We start from the raw sequence: 25,329 nt of genomic DNA on the forward strand, positions 1-25,329 counted from the left end.
GAAATCACCTACGTTTCTTTACTTTTACAGGATAGTCCATATACCAATGTTTACGTCTGTAACATTTTACGTTTCTGAGATGTACTGTAGATACAGTCTTTCTAAAAATTCATCCCAGTTTGTCCCTCCCGTTGAACCCCCACTAATTGGATTTTGCAAAAACAAAAATATACGTGTTTCTTAATTTTCTAAGTAGATCCCAAATACCAACTTTGAGGTATGTAATATCTTCTGTTTCTGAGAGTTAAGTACCCTCATTTAAGGCATTCAACCCCTTTTTCACCCTTTTCACCCTCCTATTGTGATCTTCCGAAAACAAAAAGGTATGTTTCTTTATTTTTAAAGAAGATTCTAAATACCAAATTTTACAACTGTAAACTTTTAAAGTTTTGATATATATATTCATTTTAAAAATTCACCCCCTTTTCACCTCCCTATTAATTGGATTTTCCAAAAACAAAAAATGCATATTTCTTTGTTTTTAAAGGCGATCCCAAATACCAATTTTCACGTCTGCAAGATCCTTCGTTGAAAACAAAAAATACGCATTCCTTTTTTCTAAAGGAGATTGCAAGTACCAAATTTCACGTCTGTAACATCTTCAGCTTTTGAGATATTAGTATAGTAATTTAAAAAATTCAACCCCATTTTCAGTCACTTTGCCTCTCCATCCAAGTGGTTTTTCAGAAAAGAAAAAATACATGTTTCTTTATTTTTTATAGAGATAAAAAATACTACTTTTCACTTCGGTAACATGTTGAGTTTTTGAGATACTGTAGAAATGCTTATTTTAAGATTTCACCCCCTTTTTAGTTCCCCTGACGTGGAGTTTCCAAAAGAAATCACCTATGTTTCTTTACTTTTATAGGAGATTCCATATACCAATGTTTGCGTCTGTAACATTTTACATTTCTGAGATATACTGTAGATATAGTCTTTCTAAAAAATCATCCCAATTTACCACTCCTGTTTAACCCACACTAACTGGATTTTGCAAAAACAAAAAATACGTGTTTCTTAATTTTCAAAGGAGATCCCAAATACCAATTTTCAAGTCTGTAATATCTTCAGTTTCTTAGATATAAATATCCTCATTAAAGGCATTAAACCCATTTTGCACCCTTTTTCACCCCTCCCATTGGCATTTTTACGAAAACATAAAAATACATGTTTCCTTTTTACAGAAGATTTTAAATACCAATTTTTTTATCTGTAAACTTTTAAAGTTTTGAGATACAGATATACTCATTTTAAAATTTTACCCCCTTTTCACCCCCTTAGAGACGGAATATCAAAAAATCCTCTCTTAGCGAGAACCTATATGTTACTATGAATGTATCCCCAAAATTTCATTTCTTTATGTCCAGTAGTTTTGGCTTGGCGATGATGAATCGGTTAGTCAGGACAATTTATTTTATATATATAGATGAAGAGATATGTAATCTTTCTTTAGAGTAGCGTTTAACTGACTACTCCAATGAAGATATTTCAATATACAGTATTAACTCCTGGGTACTTACACTGACTCCGATGAGTTCAGTGAATAAAAAGTGAGTGGGCTTTTCCTCTTGGTGAATATTACAACATTACTTTTCACCCCGTTTACCAGCACAACATTGCCGAGTTTCATTTCGCAGTCACTTACAATACTGTAACATTTATTATTCTATACACCGAACAAGTTAGCCGTGCCATTAGGGTCGCGCAGATGTGAGCTTGCATTCGACAAATAGTGGGTTCTAACCCCAATATCGGCAGACCTGAAGATGGTTTTCCGCGGTTTCCCATTTTCACACCAGACAAATCCTGGGCTGTACCTTAATAATCCTCGAGCGCCTATGTATAAATTGCGCCAACAAGAAATAACATTGCCTTTTATCGTTTCATTGTTGTTTTACAATTGTGAGCTCGTACCTATTCCTTCGTTATTGCTTCAGCTAGCATAGTGATAAGTTGTATTGTCATACGTTCAAGTGAACAGCAGTAAAATTGAACACCGAGTGTGTCATCTTAGTGTCCAAAGTGCGCTAAACGCCCGGTCATGTAAGTAATATCCCCATCACTTTCATTTCGTTACCTTTCCGCGGTACAAAATACCCTGACACGTAACAAGTGGGTTCTTGTTACTCTATGCACGGTGAGATCTAAGCTGAGAGACAACGAAGTTGAGTGGCTTCTCATCGAGGATCCAGGGCTCATTACCAGAAAAAATTTGCAAGGCATTTTTACTACCTTCAACTTTGCACGATTCCGGAGCAGTTGACGAAGCTACAGGTAAACCAGAGAAAATTTTAGATTACAATGTTACAAACGAAAGAAATCGACACAGTCAATCAACTGGGAGGTGCGTCCCCCGTCGCACGTGTGACGAGAAGGTGTGCATTGGTCGTATTCTATGCTCTAATGGATATAGCAGGCATCTGTGCTCAAATCATTTTTCATGCAAATGAGGGGAATCCAAAAAGAATGGAATGAATTTTCTTGAAAGACTCGATAATGTTGTGAGATGGACAGCAGGCAACGGTATAATGATAAACGGGGTAAAACTTAGGTTGTGAGTTTCACAAATAGGAAAAGTACTCTCAGTTTTAATTACTGCGTTGATGGGGCGAAAGTTCCTTGTGGGGATCACTGTAAGTAACTAGGTGTTAATATAAGGATAGATCTTCATTGGGGTAATCACATAAATGGGATTGCAATAAAGGGTATAGATCTATGCACACAGTTTGAGAGTGTTTAGGGATTGTAGTAAGGATGTAAAGGAGAGGACATATAAGTCTATGGCAAGACCCCAAATAGAGTATGGTTCCAGTGTATGGGATCCTCACCAGGATTACTTGCCTCAATAACTGGAAAAAATCCAAAGAAAAGCAGCTTATTTGTTCTGGGTGATTTCCGACAAAAGATAAGCGTTACATAAATGCTGCAAAGTTTGGGCTCGGAAGACTAGGGAGAAAGTAAACGAGCTGCTCGACTACGTGGTATGTTCCGAGCTGTCTGTGGGGAGATGGCGTGGAATGACTGACATTAGTAGAAGAATAACATTGAGTATAGCCTTTAAAAGCGAGAAAGGTCACGATATGAAGATAAAGTTGGAATTCAAGAGGACAATTTGAGCAATTATTCGTTTATTGGAAGGGGAGTTTGGGATGGAGAGGTTCAATAAATTTACAATTTCCTTGAAATCATTCAGGAAAAAGGCTAGGAAAACAACAGGTAGGGACTCTGCCACCTGAGTGCCTTCCCTAAATGCAGATCAATAGTGATTAATTGACTGATAGATAGATAGATAGATAGATAGATAGATAGATAGATAGATAGATAGTTTGATTGATTGATTGAACATAGCAACTTTCTTGGAGGAATACCAAGAACCATGGGTTGAAAGAATTGAGGAGCCTGCTACCAAGAAGAGGGGACAGTGTGTGATATGTTGACGAGCAAAAAGTACCTTTACCACTATAAAGTGTGACTCATGCCACAACTTTGTTTGTAATAAGGGGCAAGTGAAAACAACGCATACATGTGAGAAGTATCAAGAAGTCCTCGAAAATGGGCAAGACAATTAACTGTGCAGATCTAAAGAAATTGGTGACAAGTGATACTCTCCCATTATTGATAGACTATGTCATTTTTATTGTAATGAAAGTATATTGTTGTGCAGTGTGTGCTTGGGAAAAGCGTTGGGCCATATGGACATAAGCAAGCTGTCAGCTGCGGCAATATATCGATATGATGAAAACAAAATTATTACCGATACTGGTTAATCAAAAAGTGATTTGACTCATGTAATGTAACCATAATCTATGTTTGTTTATTTAAACTGTGATATACCTCATAAAAGTTTACCTTTGTAACATATACAGTAAACAGCTATTCCTTACATGTGTGCAGATTACGCCTCGCGCCCGCTCGTGTTATGAAGAAAACGGCGCGCCCACTCAAGCGTTAAGGCCATGATCGCTTACTTCCAATTCCTAGCCCTTTGTTGTCCCGCCATCGCCATAAGACCTATCTGTGTCGGTGCGATGTAAAGTAAATGGTAAAAACAAAAACAAAATTCTATGCAGTACCGAACGAGAGGCCGCGTGGTTAGGGTCGCGTAGCTGTGATCTGGCATTCGAGGATGGTGAGTTCGAATCACAGCGTCGAAATTCCTGAACATGGATTTCCGTGGTTTCCCATTTTCACACCAGCCAAATTCTGGCTGGGGCTGTACCTTAATTACAGCATTGGGTGCTACCTTCCGAGTCCTAGTCGCTTCCTATCCTCGTGTCGCTAAAACCCTTCAATGTGTTATTGAGACGTATAAGCCGCTAGCAAAGAAAACCCAATACAGTATAGCATCATCCGCTAAAAGCCTTATCTGTGTTTCCAGTTCTTCACTCATATCACTTGTATCCATAAAAAGTACTGCCATTCGGAACCTCTCTCTGTTATGTAGCCCAAATTTATCAACGAAATTTCACTATAATATTTGTCCCAAATGGAACATAATAATTGCTTTTACACCAATAAAGTGAAAAATTTTACGGTAAATTAAGCAATACCGTCGTTACTAGAGAAATATCTAGAGAAATTTGTATACGGGTGCCGCAGACAGGACTCTTTTATGTTGTATTCCGCTGCTCGTGCCATCTATTGCTTCTTTCTTGAGGTCCAGGGCTTGCGCCGACAAATGGGAGTGCTATATCTGTGAATTGTCGTTATCTTTGTCCATATGGCAAGCGCGGACAGTTCAAACAGCAAAATAGCATGATGCCTGGACTAATAAATATATTACTTGTTTGTTGAAAGGAAAATAGCATGATCCCTGGACCAAAAAATATATCGTTTAATGAGTTAGGGCAGAAAACGAATGAGCAACTAATATGGATACATTACTACCTTACAACATTTTTTTTTGCTACGTCACAGCGCTTCCGTATACAGTATTTTTGTTGTCTATCACTTTCGTGTGTGATGTCTTCGCTCACTGAAGTTGTTTGAATTAATTAGGAGTCGTTTTCTTCATGTTGCTCCTTCGTTTTGCGCCCTAACTCATTCATTTATTGGTCCAGGGATCATGCTATTTTCCTTTCAACAAACAAGTAATACATCATGCTATTTTGCTGTTTGAACTGCCCGCGCTAGTTATATGGACAAAGATAATGACAATTCACAGACATAGCACTACCATTCGTCGGTGCAAGCCCTGGTCCTCAAGAAAGAAACAATTGATGGCACGAGCAGCAGAATGAGCAATATGAAGAAAACGACACCTAATTAATTCAAACAAATTCAGTGAGCAAAGACATCACACACGAAAGTGTTAGGCAAACAAAACATATACGGAAGCGCTGCAATGTAGGAGAAAAAATAGTCGTAAGGTAGTAAAGAGTGTATCCATATTATTCCCTGCAAGTAAAATATTTCATAGGTACTATTTCTTAATTTACCGAAGATTTCACAATTTATTTGAGTAGAATGGATTATTATTTTATTCCATTTGGCACAAACATTACAGTGACATTTCGTGGATACCTATCGTCTGGTATGAAGATATCGCTCATAGGATCGGTTGGTGCATGCATTTCAGTGGACTTGGCAGACTGATATGTAATAGCAGCGGCTGGTTCGGTGAGGAAAGCAACGGGAAACTACCTCACTCCTCATTTCCCTAGTACGCCTCTTCAGTGCGCCTAGGCTATTTATGACAGCTGTTGGCGGAGCTGCAGAGGATCAAACCAGCCTTCAGACTGAATACCCAACATACATACATACCTTTCGTCTACATAACCCCTCTGTCTTAATCATTACAGGATCACGTAATTTTCACCTACTCTAATTTCATGAGCTCTATTTTCTGAAAATTTAATAATAATAATATTGTCTTTACGTCCCACTAACTACTTTTTCGCTTTTCGGAGACGCCGAGGTGACAGAATTTTGCCCAGCAGGAGTTCTTTTACTTGTCAGTAAATTCTACCGACACGAGGCTGACGTATTTGAGCACCTTCAAATACCACCGTACTGAGCCAGGATCGAACCTGCAAATTTGGGGTCATAAGGGGCCAGCGCCTCAACAGTTTGTGCCACTCAGTCACTCAGTATGCACTCCAGTTCAGGTACTCTTTTGTCTAGTCCAATAGTCCTCACTTTCGTCAGTAGACTTCAATGATCTACCCAACAGAAGCCTTGGATGTCAACATCGATATCGTCCATTTGAACTCCTAAGTCTAAAATATCTGAAATATCTTGCAGGAATCGTACAAGTTGAGCCTCACTGGAATAAGCTTTCCTAAATCCGAAAACCTTCTATCAATCTAGTTCATATTTTCACAAACTTGCCTAATGTAATCAGAAATAATGCTTTCCATTATATAATATGCAATTTGACTGGCGTGTAATTATCCGCTTTATGTTTAGCAATTTTTCCGATGTACACTGGTGCTACTACAGCAACTTACTATTCGCTCGTATAGCTTCTTCATGTAAATAGTAATCGAATAAGTACTTAAGATATGGTACTTTATCCCAACCTAATGCCGTTGTTGTATATCCAGGAATCTTATCAATTCCAGCTGCCTTTACAGTTTTCAATTTTTGTATCCTTATACAAATATATTTGTTATCATGGGTAAATTTCAGTACTTCCCTAGTTTGTCACCTTCTCTACATGGCCATTATACTTGTATCTAACAACACATTCTGCGGATGAAATAATTCTGCCTTCAGTACATCCTCACGTATGCACTCCCCTTGTTCATTAATGGTTTCTGAAATGTCCTTCCTGGAACCTCTTTACTTTACATACCCATCATTACTTCAGTAAAATAGGTCCAAGGACCTACATGTTAGACCCCTTTAAACAACAAGGATCTTCATCATGAAGCAAGCTTCAGTAAAATGCATATGTCTGTCAATTACACTGGTCATCATCTTATCCTTGGCTGACTTCCTCGCTAAATTACATTTCCCGGTAAGTTCCTTCAATTTCTCCTTACTTCCACAAACATTTCTAACTCTATATCTTTCCAAACTGCACCTCCTCCTTAATCTATTTTTTGTTATAATATAGTAGGTATTTTTCATTTCCTATTACCTCTAAAGGTACATATCCTTTTTCACATTCCTGAACAATAAGCTGTTTACATTTTTATATGCCCTTCTCCACCGATCATAGTTACTTGCTTAATAATACTGTTATATTTCACGTCTCACTAACTACATTTTTATGCTTTTCGGATAGGCAGAGGTGCGGATGTTTGCCCAACAGGAGTTCTTTTACTTGTCAGTAAATCTACCGTCGCGGGTCTGACGTATTTGGAACCTTCAAATACCACCGGACTGCGGCAGGATCGAACTTGCCAACTTAGGCTCAGACAGCCAGCGCTTAACCGTTTAGCCCGGATAATTATTTGTTTAAACTCCTTCATGTCTGTCATATCAGCCACATGGTACTACCTAATGTTCCTACATTTACAGTTTTCCTTTGCATCACATTAATTTTTAACTACGACGAAAACAGCTTCCTGATAACTTTTACCACGTCATTTTTGTTTCTCTGCCTAGATAATCTGGTTTTATCAGCGCCACGTCTAGGATATTCTTCCTTCTAACTGATTCCATCACATTCTGATTCAGCAGTCGTACCCATATTGAATTATTTACTATTCGTTTGTCATGCTTTCTGATCATCTCAGTTCATCATCATCATCATCATCATCTGTTTACCCTCCAGGTTCGGCTTTTCCCTCGGACTTAGCGAGGGATCCCACCTCTACCGCCTCAAGGGCAGTGTCCTGGAGCTTCAGACTCTTGGTCGGGGGATACAACTGGGGAGTATGACCAGTACCTCGCCCAGGCGGCCTCACCTGCTATGCTGAACAGGGGCCTTGTGGAGGGATGGGAAGATTGGAAGGGATAGGCAAGGAAGAGGGAAGGCAGCGGCCGTGGCCTTAAGTTAGGTACCATCCTGGCATTCGCCTGGAGGAGAAGTGGGAAACCACGGAAAACCACTTCCAGGATGGCTGAGGTGGGAATCGAACCCACCTCTACTCAGTTGACCTCCCGAGGCTGAGTGGACCCCGTTCCAGCCCTCGTACCACTTTTCAAATTTCGTGGCAGAGCCGGGAATCGAACCCGGGCCTCCGGGGGTGGCAGCTAATCACGCTAACCACTACACCACATCATCTCAGTTAACAATTGGTAAATTGAGATCACCAGCTACAGTCATCTTCTTTTCAATGTAAATTTCCACATAGCTGATTATAATTTAAAATAATTCTTTGTCAGCCTAACCCCTTTCAGGTTTGTACACACAAAGTTATCAAGTTGCCTATTATCTTTAGATATGCTCCTTACACTTAGAATTAACTTTTTTGTAACTTATAAATTCTTCTTTCACCAGTATGAATATTACCTCTACTATCAAATCTATCCTGTCTCTACGATAAGAATCTCAGTTCCGGGAGATACTTTCTGCATGCATTATATCACTTCTTTTCCATGGTTCAACTCCTTTTTACAATTTCTGGTAAATATATGTCTACTAAAATCTATTCTTTTCCTTAATAAACTTCTAGAGTGTAACACTAACAACTTTCATAAACCTTATTTGACTTCCAACTCCCTATATTCTCATCACTGCTCCTAGACCACCCCGTTCCCTTTAATATATCTATTTATAAACCTTCTAAGTAGAGCGCCTGACTTCTACGTTCAGCTGCGGTTCTAGTAAGGCCATCTGAGCGCAGCTATTGGAATCTATATAGCTCACATCTATTTTATAACATATTCATTCAACAGTTTTTTTTATATTCCCAATCACCCTGCATTCAATATCCCTCTTATAGAATATCACTTTGACTCTGATAACATGTTCCGCTCCCTGAAACTTTTTCCCGTGCTGTCATAACCAGGTCACACTCATCCGCAACTATGTTTGTACCGATTTATGCTTTCGTTACGTTGTTGGTACCAACGAGATAAACTACCATCTTTCCCTGATCTTCCTCCTTTATTTTTATTTTACTCACCATCTACTTTATCATAATTCCTGCATAACACTCTACCCTGGCTCTCTTACCCCTAAGCAATTCCCTCACGTGCTCCTCTGACTAGAGCCTCAATTCCTCCCAACTCGTTAGATCCCCTACCAACCTGACCTCCCTTGCTTTCCCTGGCGGCTTCATAACCTATTCCCTCCTTTCTTTTCTTCCCCTCAGGATCCTATTTCTCCTCCCTCCTCTTATCATCTGCTCTACGTTTCCCTTTCCTACCTTTCCCTTTCCTCTTGCACTCACGCTCATCTCTCTCCTCTGTCTTACTTCCCAGTTACTCATCTTCGCACTGCTGTTTTACCCCTTACCAATTCCTCACCGAAACCTCTCCCGAACTCTGCCTCGACCCACCGATCCTCAATTTCCTTCCCATTGAAACACTAGACCACATTTCTTCCACAATTTCGCTCCTTCCTTCACTACCCTCTTGTGTACCTACCATATCATGTAGATTGTTTGAAGCAGACCTATCTTTATTCGTATCCTCCGTTTTAATCTTATTTATCTCCCTCAAACTCTCTAACTCTTCCCTCAGTAACGGAATGTTTCTAAAGCAGAAGATACAATATGATGTATGCTTTTGAAAATAGTCGGTTTTTAATTTTAAACGTAAGCTATAAATATATATACAAATTCCATTTCGGTGGAGTAAGGGGACTTTCGTAAATTATGACCCCAAAAATTTCATTCAGTTTTTAAAATTTTGCAATCGACTACGTAGTTATATTACTTCAGTCACCCTGCCATGTCTAAACCTTAATGGTAATTTGAAAGGCCAGCACATACGTACTTTCAGATCTAGTACAAACATTTAGCATTCAAATCCCAAACTACACTTTTCTGTGTACATAATTGCCATTGCAATGCAATTCTTATCTGAAATCTTGAATTTGATCAATTCTCTTACAGTTACACGCATTTCAATTTCCGACGAGAATCATCAGAATCCATATAGCATACATGTAGCTCTTATGTGAGCGTAAATTTCGTAACTTGGAATGAATTAGTTTCCCGCTTTTATTCAGAGAGGAGAGTAATATAATGCGATCGGCTTATCGGTTGATAATCTGAAGTTGGGTTTGGTTCTTTCACTCCGGATTTATTTATTTATTTATTTATTTATTTATTTATTTATTTATTTATTTATTTATTTATTTATTTATTTATTTATTTATTTATTTATTTATTGTTTATTACAAAAACATTCTGAGTTCTCAAAATTTATGTGAAGGAGGATGTTACTCTACTTGCAAATGCTACCTTATTTTAGGCTTATACTGTACCGTAAAACAAGGAGTACCGAGCGAGTTGGCAGTTCGGTTAGGGTCAAGTAGCTGAGAGCTTGAATCTGGGAGATTGTAGACTCACATTCCCACCATTGGCAACCCTGAGGATGGTTTTCCATGGTTTCCCAATTTTATGCCACGCTGTTTCTTACTTAAGACAACGGTCGCCAGCTTCCAAACCCTAGCCTTTTCCCGCCTCTCCATGAACGAAATATTTCAAAGCATAAGTACGACGATAGACCACTAGCAAAATAAATAAATAAATAAATAAATAAATAAATAAATAAATAAATAAATAAAGTAATAAAAAAGTGGTTGGTTTGAAGTTTGAAGTTTGAAGTTTGAAGGCTGAACAGTCTTTAATGAAGATGTATGATTTATTTATTTATTTATTTATTTATTTATTTATTTATTTATTTATTTATTTATTTATTTATTTATTTATTCCTGAGTTTGGCCCTTCGTAATGAGTGCTTAGTGGATTTCAAATTTAATTGTATATTCTAAGTTAATGAATAGTAAATAATTTCTGTACCTTTATGATAACGATCTTTAGTCGTAGACTCACAAATTTTTTACAACAATTAATTTTTTGAAAAGACGTTTTGTAAGGACGTTCTATCTCAAAATTCTTTGGAACATAGTAGACTTGCCTTATTAAAGTAAGAATACCCTACTGCAGTGCTATTATAATAAGTTCCACACTTAAAACTGCTCTCCTCTGTGAGATTTATAATGGAAGCCGGCAAGTTGCTACATCGCAGACCGTGGAACCACCACTAAAATTACTGCTGTGCATTATGTACCTTATATTTTCTTTTTGTAGCCTAGAGCGGTAACATTTCGTGTCTAGACAAAACAAGGAAACAGAAACAACATTCTGTCTTACGGTCTTCTCGTGTTATTGCTTATTGTGTTACAATGTGTTCGGTCTAACATTGTCTGATAAAACCTGTATATAAAATCTCGTTTTGAGACGCACATGACATTTATTCTTTCATTCCTTTCAAGCGGAGTTATATTTAAAATGAAATAACCAGATATAATAATAATAATAATAATAATAATAATAATAATAATAATAATAATAATAATAATAATAATAATAATAATAATAATAATAATAATAATAATAATAATAATAATAATAATAATAAGGAAGAAGAAGAAGAAGAATGTAGGATATATAATCAATCCAGCAGTCCACTTCGAATCCTCCGCGAGTTAGCCTCACGATGACGATGGTGGTGCTGGTGATTATTGTTTTAAGAGGAAGTACAACTAGGCAACCATCCTCTATATAACATTAATCAGAGAGAAAAAATGGAAGGGGTCCGACACTTCGAAAAATGAACGTATCGACCAAAGGAAGACAAGGGCCACGAAAAGCGTGAGAATGAAGGACATCCTAAACCTCCATACGTAATACCGTCGGCGTCGGAAAAGAACAAGAGTTGACCAAGGGAGGTCGGATAGGATAGATGCAAGTGAGGAGCCTGGCACAAGTAAGTGGAAGCAGTACAAGGACTCAGCTAAGGGCCCAATGGTCGCCAACTCACGCTCCAAAGTTCAGAGCCCCTGGGGCCCCTTTTAGTCGCCTCTTATGACAGGCAGGGGATACCGTAGGTGTTATTTTATCGCCCCCACCCACAGGGGAGTGACGATGATGACCGTGAGAGCAAAAAAAATATATATGAGACCAGAGTTCCTTTTTACAAGGAAGCATACAAGCTGAAGAAAATCGAAGTCATGGGCTTGCTAATCGGGAGTAGGGGCACAATACCTAGAAAATGGCTAAATGGTGACCTTTGGTCATAGGGGTTCGATTCCCGGCAGGGTCGGGAAATGTAACCATCATTAGTTAATTATCCTCATCAGGACGCGCAGGCCGCTTACGGGAGTGAAATCGAAAGACCTGCACCTGGCGAGCCGAAGTTATCCTCGGACACTCCCGGCACTAAAAGCCATACGCCATTTCATTATCTAGAAAATTCGTTGAATTTTGCCAGGTATTCCACCTGCTAAAATCCTTGAGTGTTGATATTGGACATTCTTCTTTGAAATCACCTTTAACATTCAATAGACTTCTATGTATCATTCTCTGTTACACAATATCAGTTGTTATTAAGTATACTTGGTCTTTTTGGCAACCTCTAAATTGGGGATGTGTTACTATGTAATAATAATAATAATAATAAAATAAAGGAAATTAAGGACCGGAAATACAGCACGGCAAAAATACTAAGTTCAGATGACTTCACAAAAGCAACGGAAACAATTCAGACCCAAATTTGGAAGTATATCAAGGAAAACCTATTTACTAAAGCTGAATATACAGCAACTCAAATAAAAATTAGAAAGCAGGCCTGGTGGTCGCTAGGATGTGACGCACCCATTGAAACAAGAAAATAGGTATGGCAAAATTGGCAATAACAGAAAAGAGATAAGAACAGACTAAATTTCAATGCAATTAGGAAACTGGAATATATGAACAAAACTCTCCTTAAAATTGATGAAAAATTTACCATAAACAACACGAGGAGCTTCTACAGAACTTTTAAGCAAAAGTTATCGAGATACGAAGAACCGCCCTCCATTTCGGAATGTAAATAAGGCCATTGCTCACAGTAACACAGAAAATTATGAGATACTAGCAGAATAATTTAAGAAACTCCTGAACTGTGAACCAATCCTCGAAAAAATTTAATCAATTCCAAATAACTTTGGAAAGCCAGATTCAGAACCACCGACAACTGAAGAATTACAAAAGACATTTTAGAATTGAGAAACAACAAAGCGCCTGGAGAAAACCAAATAGTGACCCAATTGTGGATAGAAGCTGACAAAAATGCAATTACACCTCTTCAGTATCATTTAGATAACTCCCATCGAGTGGAAAAAAGCTGTCATCCACCCTATTCTCAAGTAACGGCCTGAAGCTTGAAGACAGACCCAAACAATTATAGAGGAATATCATTGCTGGATGTAACATCCAAGATTCTTTCTAAAGTCCTTTTACACAGGGCAGAGCCACAATTGGACTCTCAACTTAAGGAATATACAGGAGGTTTTAGAAAGGGTGGGTCATGCTCTGAATGAATACTAAACCTCAAAAATATTATACGTAATCTCCTTCATTGATTTCAAAAAGGCATATGATTCGATTGATAGAGAATCCCTTTTATCAGACCTGGATGAAATGTGTTTTGATTAGAAATACACTAATATCATGAAAGCGACTATCACAAGTACGTTTTCGAAAGTTAAATTCATGGGTGAACAATCAAATTCCGTCGTTATTCAACTGTGCGCTTAAGAAAGTAGATAGAGAATACAACAAAAGTATAAGGAACAGAATTAGACTGGGTCTCATAAAGAACAACCTTAAAATCAATTTTATTACGTTTGCAGATGATATGGCCTTGTTTCCTGAAACAATGGAGGAAGCAAGGGAGCAAATCCTTGAACTAGAGAAACAAGTAGCTAAAGTAGGTTTCCACATCTCCTTCGAAAAAAACAAAATCATGTCAAACAACAAACACCCACATAAATACCTCAAAATCCAAGAACAAAAGATTGAAATAGTAAAAGAATTAAAATATCTCAGAGACTGGATTAGTTAGAATACTTTGGACAGCATAGCAATGGAATCCAGGAAAATAAAACTTGAACAGGCCTTCCAACTAACAAAGGATACATACAACAAAAAATCCCTTTCGTGGAGGTCCGAAATTATTGCATAACAGTGATTAAACCAGAAGCACTATACGCAGCAGAAACACTAAATATTAATTTCAAAGGCCAGATAGAGAAACTCGAGCTAATCAAAAGGGAAATTTTAAAAAAGGTCACAGACCAAAATTTCAGGATAATAAGATAATATACATCAAGAATGAAACACTACAAGAAAATTGAAAATCTCACAGATATTAGGCGAGAAAGAAGGATGAATTCTTATGGTCATATTCTCAGAAAAAACGCTAATAGATTAACCAAACAAATCTTTGTCATCTTCCGTAACCGCAAAACATGGAGGCGTGTTCCCATCCTCTTATAAACAGCAATTCTTACCGGACTATAATAATATAGCATCAGTCGTTGTCACGTAGAGACAATCTGTCCATTAAGGTAGATCCAATCTTGGCGCGGCTTTGTAATTAAATCTATACAAATAAATAAAATTTAAGTGCTTTTTCGTAATGTCAAAATAACAACATTTTACAAAGTTTATATTAAAGTATATACGGTACTTATAACTAAAAACCAATTTTTACAAAGTCTGTCTGTCTGTCTGTCTGTCTGTCTGTCTGTCTGTCTGTCTGTCTGTCTGTCTGTCTGTCTGTTCCGGCTAAACTCCGAAACCGTTGGGCCGATTTTGAAGGGACTTTCACTGGCAGATAGCTGATGTATAAGGAGTAACTTAAGCTACTTTTAAATTTTCATAACAATTATAGGGGTTTGGGCGATGGGAGGGGGGAGGAGATTTAAAACTAACAGGCGAAATATCGAATTTGTCGTACAGGTACGAGAAAAAGCTCGTTATTTCCATTAGATTATTCATTATAAAACAACTACCTACCTGATTTTGATCAAACCACTTTCTAAACACACTCACATTCGAATGCAACGCTGTGTCAAATTTTCAAGTTATTCAACCGACTACGTTTAGAGTTTAGCGATGACAAACATACGCAGGATAGATTATTAAATAAAAATATGTTCTTCTTACACGCGTGAGGAATGTGTCCTGAAAGTTTGACCATACCTTTTTTAATGCTATTTGTTCGTGGCGTCGACCTCTGTGGATCTTTTACCACTACTTTCACCAGATGAGAGGAATCTGTAAGTGTAATTGCGGAAGTGTAGAGTGTTGAATGTGAGGAAATGAACGTTAAGGACGATCCAAAAACCCAGTCCCCAGGCCAAGGATATTAATCATTTACAATTAAAAACCACTGACCCTGCCGGGAATCGAACCCGTGGCCGCTGGGTGACTTGCGGACGTGTTGGCCCCTACACCGCGGGGCTGAACGTGACAAGGCCTTACCGTTACACTGTGTATAAGAAAATACAGTTGCCCAATAACACTGCCTTGCGGACACACTACTTCTTAACCATTACAGGCCCAGGTAACGCTTCACCTACTGTAATTATCTGAGTTCTTCTTCTTATTATTATTCTTATTCTTCGTTATATGTTTACCCTCCAGGGACGGTTTTTTTCCTCGGACTCAGCGAGGGATTCCACCTCTACCGCCTCAAGGGTAGTGTCCTGGAGCTTCAGACTCTGGGTCGGGGGATACAATTGGGGATAATGACCAGTACCTCGCCCAGGCGGCCTCACCTGCTATGCTGAACAGGGCCCTTGCGGGGGGATGGGAAGACTGGAAGGGATAGATAAAGAAAGAGGGAAGGAAGCGGCCGTGGCCTGATGTTAGGTACCACCCCGGCATTTGGCTGGAGAAGTGGGAAACCACGGAAAACCACTTCCAGGGTGGCTGAGGTGGGAATCGAACCCACCTCTACTCAGTTGACCTCCCGAGATTGAGTGGAACCCGTTCCAGCCTTCGTACCACTTTTCAAATTTCTTAGTAGAGCCGGGAATCGAACCTGGGCCTCCGGGGGTGGCAGCTAATCACACTACACCACAGAGGCAGATTATCGAAGTTCTATTTTCTAGAAAGCACCCATTCACTCACTAGCCCTCATTTTCAACAATAATCTTTCATGATCTTTCCATGCCGAAGGCTTTGCACATGTCATTATGGATACAGTCCATTTGACCCCCTGAATCTAAAATATCGGCGATATCTTACTAGAATCATACAACATGAGCCTCACAGTAATAGCCTTCCGTAAACCCGAACTGCCTTCTATTAAATCAATTACTGATTTCGAAAACTTGTCTGATAAAATCGGATAGAATGATTTTTCCTAGTATACGTTTAACTCACGTCAAGCTGAGTGACCTGAAATTATCCGCTTTATGTTTATCACCTCTTTCTTTGTAAATGGGCATACTATAACAACTCCTCACTCATTTGGTATTGCGCCTTCATGTAAACAGTATTAAAAAATGTACTTCAAGTATGGTAGTATATCCCAATCCACAGCCACAGAAATGTTTTTAGCTGCTTATCTTGTTTTCAACTCTTCTATCTTTTTCTAAATATTTTTGTTATCATAGGCAAATTTTAGTTCTTCATTAGTATTAGACGCGTCCTCTACCTGGACATTATCCTTAAATCCTACTATATTTTGTAATAACTAGCAAAATGTATCCGTGCTTCGCTACGGTATTCTACATTGTATACGGATTCCGCCGTAAATTACTGTAAAGGCAGTGAGTAGGATTATATTAAATTGCATGTCTCTTAGCGATATACTAGAAACTAAACAGGGAGGACGCCATACGTTGTTTCCCATTTAAGGTAGGCATTAGGGAGGTTTTGAGGATAATGGCAGGCCACATTTCCTACTGCCAATCACAATCGAGGTCGGCAGGCTTACTTGGCACCTGCCATTCACAATACAGATGGAGAGTTTTCATTATAAAGAGACGCCTTATTTATAATGCAAATCACAATCGAGTTCGAAAGATTTGATTATAATCGAAAAATGCAGCGCTATCTAACGTATCAACAATCGAGATACGACAGTAAGTCATAGGACAAAAGTTGATGATCTCTCCAAATAGAACGATGATTGTGCTCTCTGTTTTTGTAATACGACTTACCATTTAGCCATCAATTATCCGGAAACGGTCTGCACCGTCATTCAAATGCACCCATTTTTCGATATTTTTCGGAGCCAAAAGTTATACATTTGAATAGCTTTGAACTTTTCCTCAAAGAAAAGTGTCCAGTTAAGAAAGTTGAAATTAATAGAAAATAGGATTATAACTGAAGACAGCCAGATAGGACAAATATGTAAATACCAAGTACATATATTAGAAAACCAAGTGTCCCTCAATAAATTATGATGTATGAGTTATGGAAATAAGAAAGCGGTAGAAGAGGAGAAATTTAGGCGCGGGGACTCTTAGGTAAACAGAGAAGAAGATGACTTACGGAGTCATTACATAAGCTATTCGAGGACGGTTATAGCCTCGAACGATATTCCGCCAACATCCCGCAGAATGGCCGATTCATCGACGTCTCTCTTGCTTTCTAGCCAAGGAACAGCTACGAGTTTACAGGAATGATGACGAAAATGGCAATACGTCACTTCTAAGCTGGCAAGCAGTCGTAGACGTTGTCATGGTAACGTGTAGGTTCGTTGTCGGTCTGTCAGTCACTCAATGCAGAGCATGATACCCGCAGAAAATAGTAATTTTTCCGTCGTTTGAAGAATAAGCTAAATTATGAATATAAAAAAATGTATATAATGAAGAGACGTTTCACATACAGTCCACGGATTTCATAGAAACTCAATAGTATAAGAGAAAATGGAGGAAAACTGTTCTAGCTTTCCTATAAACCCCCGTCTGTTCAAAGATTTTTAAATCATGTGTATATCAAAACCTTCCACGGGATGAGTATACTCTTAATATGACGTTTGGTCCAGATCTATCCAGCTGTTTCGCCGTGATGGTGGAACAAACAGACAAACAGACACAAAAAATAAAAACCACCAATACGATCTTGAGTTGACTTAAAACGGATAAATATCTGAAAAAATGGCATAGGAAACGAAATTACAGACAGCGGACCCCCAACAACTTTATTTGTTTATATAGATAATAATATTAATAATCATCATAATAATGACCATCATCACCATCATCATCATCATCATCATCAACAACAACAACAACCTAACCTGACTCCAGCCACACCCCTGTATACTTACGTGATTAAGGACAATGTGCCATTATCTGTACTCGTATTTTGCATACGGAATGTGCAGCGTAGATACTATACTATTTGGCAGAATTGGGACAGTAATGAAGAAGCCTAAAATTTAGTGCTTCTGAGGATTTTGCTGGAGTGAATATCGTGAAAATAGTATGTGAGTAGTGTTCTTGCTACTTACTTCGATGAGAGGTTCCATTCACGACTCGTACGTGATCCTTTTAATCTTTAATGGGGAATAACTACAGACGAACGTCGATGACTTAAAAAGTAAGCAAATAAAATCATGCTGACACATTCCAGTGTTAGCAGACTTGTTCGCCAATAATTACTCTTTTTACGGTATTGGCGTTTGATGTGTGAATTAAACCACACATAGCCGTCGGTCTGCACGCATGTTGGTTGCCTTCTTGTGTTCAGTGGTATACTAAGCGATATTTAAATCTGACCCCCTTTCCATTGCAGGAAATACTGTTCTGATATTCAAGCGAACATGTTTTGTGTTAAATATTTACATTTTGGAGGTTAAGATCAATGGAATGAAAAATATTTGAACGTGTATACTTCTATGGCCTTATTTTCGTAGTAACGAGTTTCTTACTCCAGAATATTTGTAATATCGGAAACTTATGATTACATTACATTTGAAAATATGAAATGAAATGGACGTTTCAGTGATCCTATCGTACTATAATCACGAAAAAAAGTTAATTTAAGCGATAATTAATTTTAATTATTTATATATTCAGAGGATCTACCGTGAGTGCTCTATACACATAAGGTTATGAGTATTGTCCCTCGTTGGAAATTTGAAAAAGAAAATAGAAATGGATCCTTCACGTCTGGAGTGGCACATCGACCAGGAGTTTACTCAGCCTTCATTAAATGTGTATGAGGTTAAACTGTGGCAAACTAAGGTGGCTGGGCAGAGACAGAATAACTTCATCCTACATAGTCCTGAAGTTAAGGATAATTGAAGCATTTACGTCCTAATCTTCCAAGGACCTCCATGGCCCGTCCGATGAAGGGTTCCATTCGCGTCTACTCCGTAATCTTTTTAATATTTAATGGGTAATAACTACAGACGAACATCGATGACTTAAAAAGTATGAAAATAAAATCACTGCTGACGCATTCAAGTCATCGCAGACTCGTTTGACAATAACTTCTTTCTATCCGGCAGCGGGGTTTGAGATGTGAATATACCAAATTATATTTACGGCCGACCCTATTTCTGTGGGAGGCTTTTACTCCTACTCGAAGACTGTGCTTACTATTTGGTAACTGCACCAAATCCCATATAGACTCTGTTAAATCACTGATAAATCTTAGAATTTTAATTTCATACCTTTGACCTGTGATTTCGTTTCCGGATTTCCCTTTGATTTCCTTTATCATCAGCAAACACCATAAGGTGAATTTAGATAGACACCGCCTTATCTACACTAATTGTCGCCATAAGACCTCTATGTCGGCGCGACGTAGAAAAAATGGCAAAAATATTGACACTATTTATTACTTAAATTTGATAAAATTTTCGTATATTATTCCCCGCGTGAAAGAAATGTTTGTTTTCATCATGTATATCAGTTTATTGGTTCACTGCTAGCTGCACATTTTATCAATAGCTCTTCACCCATCACCCCATCGCACTGCTTTAAAATTCGCAGGCGTGAAATAATAAAATCAGGAGTTTCATTTGGAGAGGTAAACATTCCTATGAATAGCGCTATCAACGGCCATGTAATCTCTCTGCGGACAAATGTGACTTATGTGGCGAACATTATGACTTATGACAAATCCACATATTCAGTTTTTCTGCAACGAAGATAACCCTTTTCACCCCATGCTCCATATATCAAAGTCCCTCCCCTCTCCCCACCCTACCAGCACTGCAGCCCACCAGAAATATTGTTTTAAAGCTATCTCATGCCCAGGAATTGATCCATTTTATGTGTCTGTGTTGGCTATATTTTTCCCTCTCTGTCGAGTTATTGCAATTTTTATGATTGTCTTGCTAATTCCATTAGTGTGCGTTGCTTTATCAAGCTAGTTATTAAAAATCACTCCATGTCCACAATTATATTAGGTGATTGCTTTTTTAGGCTTCTATTTTCTGTTTTTGGTCACCCTAGTAAACCCCTGAATTAGAGTACCGGTAGTAATTGAATTAAAAAATTACTCACTAGATAGGTATTCACATGCTATTATTTCCATACATCAAAAGTCGACTTCAAACTGTAATTAGAGCTCTGAGTGCACAGGTTGAGCTTTCTAGTCCCATAATGAACCCTCAAAGGTGGTAGTAGCTCGTTACATAAAAACTGAGTATTTCCAGGAATACCGTATAATGTTCTTTTTTTTCTGCAGATGACCGCTGAAGTGTTCTACGTTGAAATATTAGGTATGAAAATAAATATATTTATAACTTGTGGATTAATACTAGTTATGAATATAATGTGGGCAATTTTTCTTTGAATACTTGCTGTACTGTTAGCATGTGGCCATGAATAATGAAAAGGACAATTTATAATTTTGACTATCGGTGCATAGAACAGTTTCATGTTGATTTCCATGTCGCCGTGCGCTAATATTTCCGTCTGTTTATAATTATTTCAGATTGCATCTATCTTATTCATATATCGCTTCCCCTTGTAATTTACATGGACGATATATTTTCCCCATTTTATGGTGAACCTAGACGAGATATGTCCAGACACGTACAAGGATAACTATACAAGTCACAGCAAAATTTTCTTTCAGTTATTACGTAATATAAGAATTATATTTCTTTACTTCCCTTATTGCCAAAGACATTTCGTCCAATTTTAATAATAATGCCATTAGCTTTACGTACCACTAACTAATTCTCTTAATGATTTTCGGAGACTCCTCGTCCAGTTTTATTCGACCAATGTCCATGGTCATTTCAGCCACAGTACCAATTGCATTTCCTTCAATACACCTGTAATACAAAAAGGGTTTTGTCCACACAAACAATAAAAGCACTATTTTAAGTTTCAGTTCTTTACTTTAGGAAATATATGTTTAAAATTACCACGGTTATATAATAATAATTTTAACGAAATCACTCTTATTACAAGTTCACAGAATTCTAAATAATTAGAATCATAAGATAACTCCACATTAAATTGGCCATGGTTTCACCCCTAAATAGTAGTTTTAAAGGTCGTTATCTCCTGACACACAATATTTCTATTTGTCAAATTCATTCAAGAAGCCGTGATGGTAAGGTAATTTACTGGACATGTGAAAAAAAGAGGCAAGGTGCATTACGAATAGCGGCATTAAGAGAAGTTAATATTGTGAAGGAAGAAGTTCAAAACACTTATTTGAAGGACAGGAAGTACAAACAAAATGAACTGTTCATAGAATGAAAGGAATAGCGTAGGAACGCACGAGAAGTACTGCGAAATATTATAGATGAATGTATTTTGCTCTCTCTCTCTCTCTCTCAAAACGAAACACATTGCTAAGAAGTGTTAATGGTGTACAAAACAAGAACCGCCCTCCATTTCCTGGAAAAATGCAAAAATATGAAATTCAAACACCACATACTCTGACACTGAATGGAGATTAGTTTCTGTCATATGATTCAGCTACAACTTACCCTAATGGAAAATTATTCGTTTTTTATACAGATACTCTACGGCGGCGTTTATGTACAAGTAATGTTCAAAAAATCCCCTATGCTATTTTAACAGCCATGTACTCTCCACGCAGTAGTCTCCGGTTCGGAATCGACTCCCATGACTTGGGCTCTGAAAGCCAGCACTCTACCATCGAGGAGTCGCCTCCGTAATGTAACGGGTAGCTCTGTTAGCTGCAGTCCTCGGAGGCCTTGAAATCAGCTGCATAACCTTGATATAAGGACACAAGTTTACTTTAATAACCAAGCCACTCAGCCCCCGTAATGTAATACAGATGAAATCAAAAGAGAACAAGGGTTTTCAAAGAGAGGTTAGTTAGGAAAGGTAACGGGGATAAGGGTGGTTGAAATAACCCAAAAATCACTTCGTAAAAGTGACGACTTCCACTAGATGTAACTCTAGTACTTTTATTTTCGAGAGAGGTAGTTTTAAATAGATAGTGAACACGGAGATTATTAAGTAGAACGAGTCGTGTTGATGAAGTACATAAAGTGGTGTAATCTAGAGCCAGTAGAGCGTGTGTTGTATCGTTGTTATCGAATGGGCTTGGTGTTAAAAGCACATATCTGCTAGTTATTATGTGTTAACTGCACTCTATGTTAGCCTCATTACAAAAGGTACAGTCCCCATAACCACACAGATACGAGCCAGGTTTTAGTTTCTATCTTTACTGACCATAAATCACAACACTTGCAGTTCGAACAAGCGATTTGGCCAAGAGGAAAAGCCAACTATGACAAACAAAACCCCAGTACAAGTTCCTTAAAGCTGATAGAACAAAGAGAATGCATTAAAAGCATAGCAAGATTTAGTTAGTGACGCTTAACAATACACGTCATTCTATTTGTACATAAAGACGAGTGGTCTTGAGGTAAATCCCTTTAGGATCCATATTTTATTCCATATTCAGTTTTTATAAAGCTGCATGTCTGTCCATCTGTCCGCCCATCCGTCTGTCAGTCTGTCTGTCTGTCTGTCTGTTCCATATAAAAATCCATACCGTTCCATAAATCTGAATCAAATTTTGTGTACTTACGTTTTAGGACCCTGCGGTAACCCTGTATACAAGAAATTTTATCATCCCTCTCCATTCCCTATATTTTTTAGGCCCTTCGGCACATTAACATAGGCTAAGATAGGCGAAATATCCTATTCGTCATGCAAGGACAAGACAAAGCTCATTTTAAGCATCACGACGAGGAGAACAAAACTCGTAAGTCCTGCGGGACCGGAAACCAGGTTGTAAGGCCCTAAGACCAACCTTATGGAGATAGAGGATGGTTACCCAGTTGTGATTTCTCTTAAAACGATAAATCATCATCACTACTACAACACCGTTATGGAGATATTGTCACTACTCTATCTCCACTCTACAAATCGGATGAAGAATTGACCAGCCGTAACCATGGCAACTTCAGCTCATGGACCCCACAATAAAATGTAGGCTTGGTGTTGGAAGTAGGCACGTGCGTGAACATAGGAAAGGCCAAGAACATATTGTGCTTAAGCATTTTAAACTCAATCTGCTGAGATATTGTTTCTAGGACCACACTTCCATTTTCTTATCAGCACAATTATTGTGAATAGCACCAAAGTCCTTTCGCTAATTACAAGACCGACTTCTAACTGGCGTTAATCTGCCGAGATTCTTGCGACTGATGAATCCACATTTCCATACTCTTATCCGCAAAACGATTTGAGCGCCAAAAGTATTTTAAAACTCACAGACAGCGATAATTTGTCGAGATACTCTTAATGGTTACTGGATCCACATTTCCATACTATCACGATAATTATTGTGAATAGTACCTACGTGTTATTTACGGTATTTACAATAGATTCTGTTTAAATATTTTAAACTTATATATTGGTACGCATATGACTTACTGTCTGGAAAAAATCACTGCGGTGGTAAGCCACCCCTAGCGCCCTTAGCAGCGGAGGTGGGGAGGGGTGGCATATAAAAATAATCGAATATAGTGTGGAATCCATAGTTATCAGGGTCGCTGAGGTGAATAGTGACACTCCGGATGTCCTTTAAGTCTACGTTCAGGCCCCACCGACATAGGGGGTAAGAACGGTTGAAAACAAAAGTAGAAAATAGCCCAGATCATTGATGTATGAGTGTATGTTCCAGCATAGCTATCAACCAAACTTGGTGCACATATGACTTACTAACCGGAAAATAATACTGTGGGGTAAGTAACCCATAGCGTCCCTTTCGGTGGGGGTGGAAAGGGGGTGAAGTATAAAAATAATAAGAAACGACTAATTTTAATGTAAATCAATTGTTTTCGGTGTCGCTGAGATGAATAGTGATACTCTAGATGTTGTTTTAGTCCACTTTCAGCCCCCATTAACATGGGGGTTCAGAAGGGGGTGGAAAAACAAAATGTCCAAAATGACCCAGATTAGTACTGATTCCATACCTTTCGGGATACCTAGGATAATTGGTGACAGATGGAATCGTGTACACAATCCCAGACGCAGTACCTGATCCGAACACCTACCTGAAATTGCACTTAGACTTTTGCCGTGTCACGTTCCCTGTTATTGGACATTAATATGGGGTAGGTCCACCCTCCACATTTATTATGGCTTTAACTCTGCTGGGCATACTTTTAATGATGTGTTTGAATGTCTGCAGATGAATGGCGCCCCATTCTTTCTTAAGAGCCGAAACAAAAGAAGGTAGTGTTGTTGGGCGCTTGGGTCTGGGGCGTAGACGACGTTATAACTCATCCCAAAGGTGTTCCATTGGGTTCAGGTCAGGACTGTGGGCAGAACAGTCCTTTTCAGGAATATTGTTGTCCATAAACCATTGCTTTACATACGCATCTTTACGACAGGGTGGATTGTCATGCTGATACAATCATCGTCTCCGAACTGGTCCTCCACTGTATGCAGTACAACATGGTTTAAATGTGGTCATATCCTTCCGCATTTAGAGGATTCTTAAGCGCAAAAAACCCTAACCACGAAAAACATTCATATACCATAACACCGCTTCCTTCGTACTTCAGAGTTGGCACTACACACGATTGCATGTAACGTTTTCCAGGCATTCGGCAAACCCAAAACCTTCCATCGGATTGACAAAGTACTGCAAATTAACTTGTTTCCAGTAATCCACTGTCCAGTGGTGTCGTTCTTTACACCACCTCAATCATCGCTTAGCATTGACTGCAGAAATAATTGGCTAATGAGCAGCAGCTCGTCCACTGTACCCCATTCTTTTTAACTCCTGACGCGCAGTCACTGTGCTGGCTGGACTCCTGGTAGCAGTTTGGAACTTACGAGTGATACCTTCCGCTGATTTCTTGCGATTTTCTACAACCTTCCTCCGCAATGCTCGACGGTCCCTCTCCGTCATTAAATGAGGTCTGCCTGGTCTTGGTTTAGCTGCGATTGATCCTTTGCGTTTCCATTTCACAGTGACATCACCAACAGTCGACTTGGACAGCTACAGAAGGGTT

Source organism: Anabrus simplex, chromosome 1 (assembly GCF_040414725.1).
Source record: "Anabrus simplex isolate iqAnaSimp1 chromosome 1, ASM4041472v1, whole genome shotgun sequence".
In the NCBI taxonomy this organism is placed as follows: domain Eukaryota; kingdom Metazoa; phylum Arthropoda; class Insecta; order Orthoptera; family Tettigoniidae; genus Anabrus; species Anabrus simplex.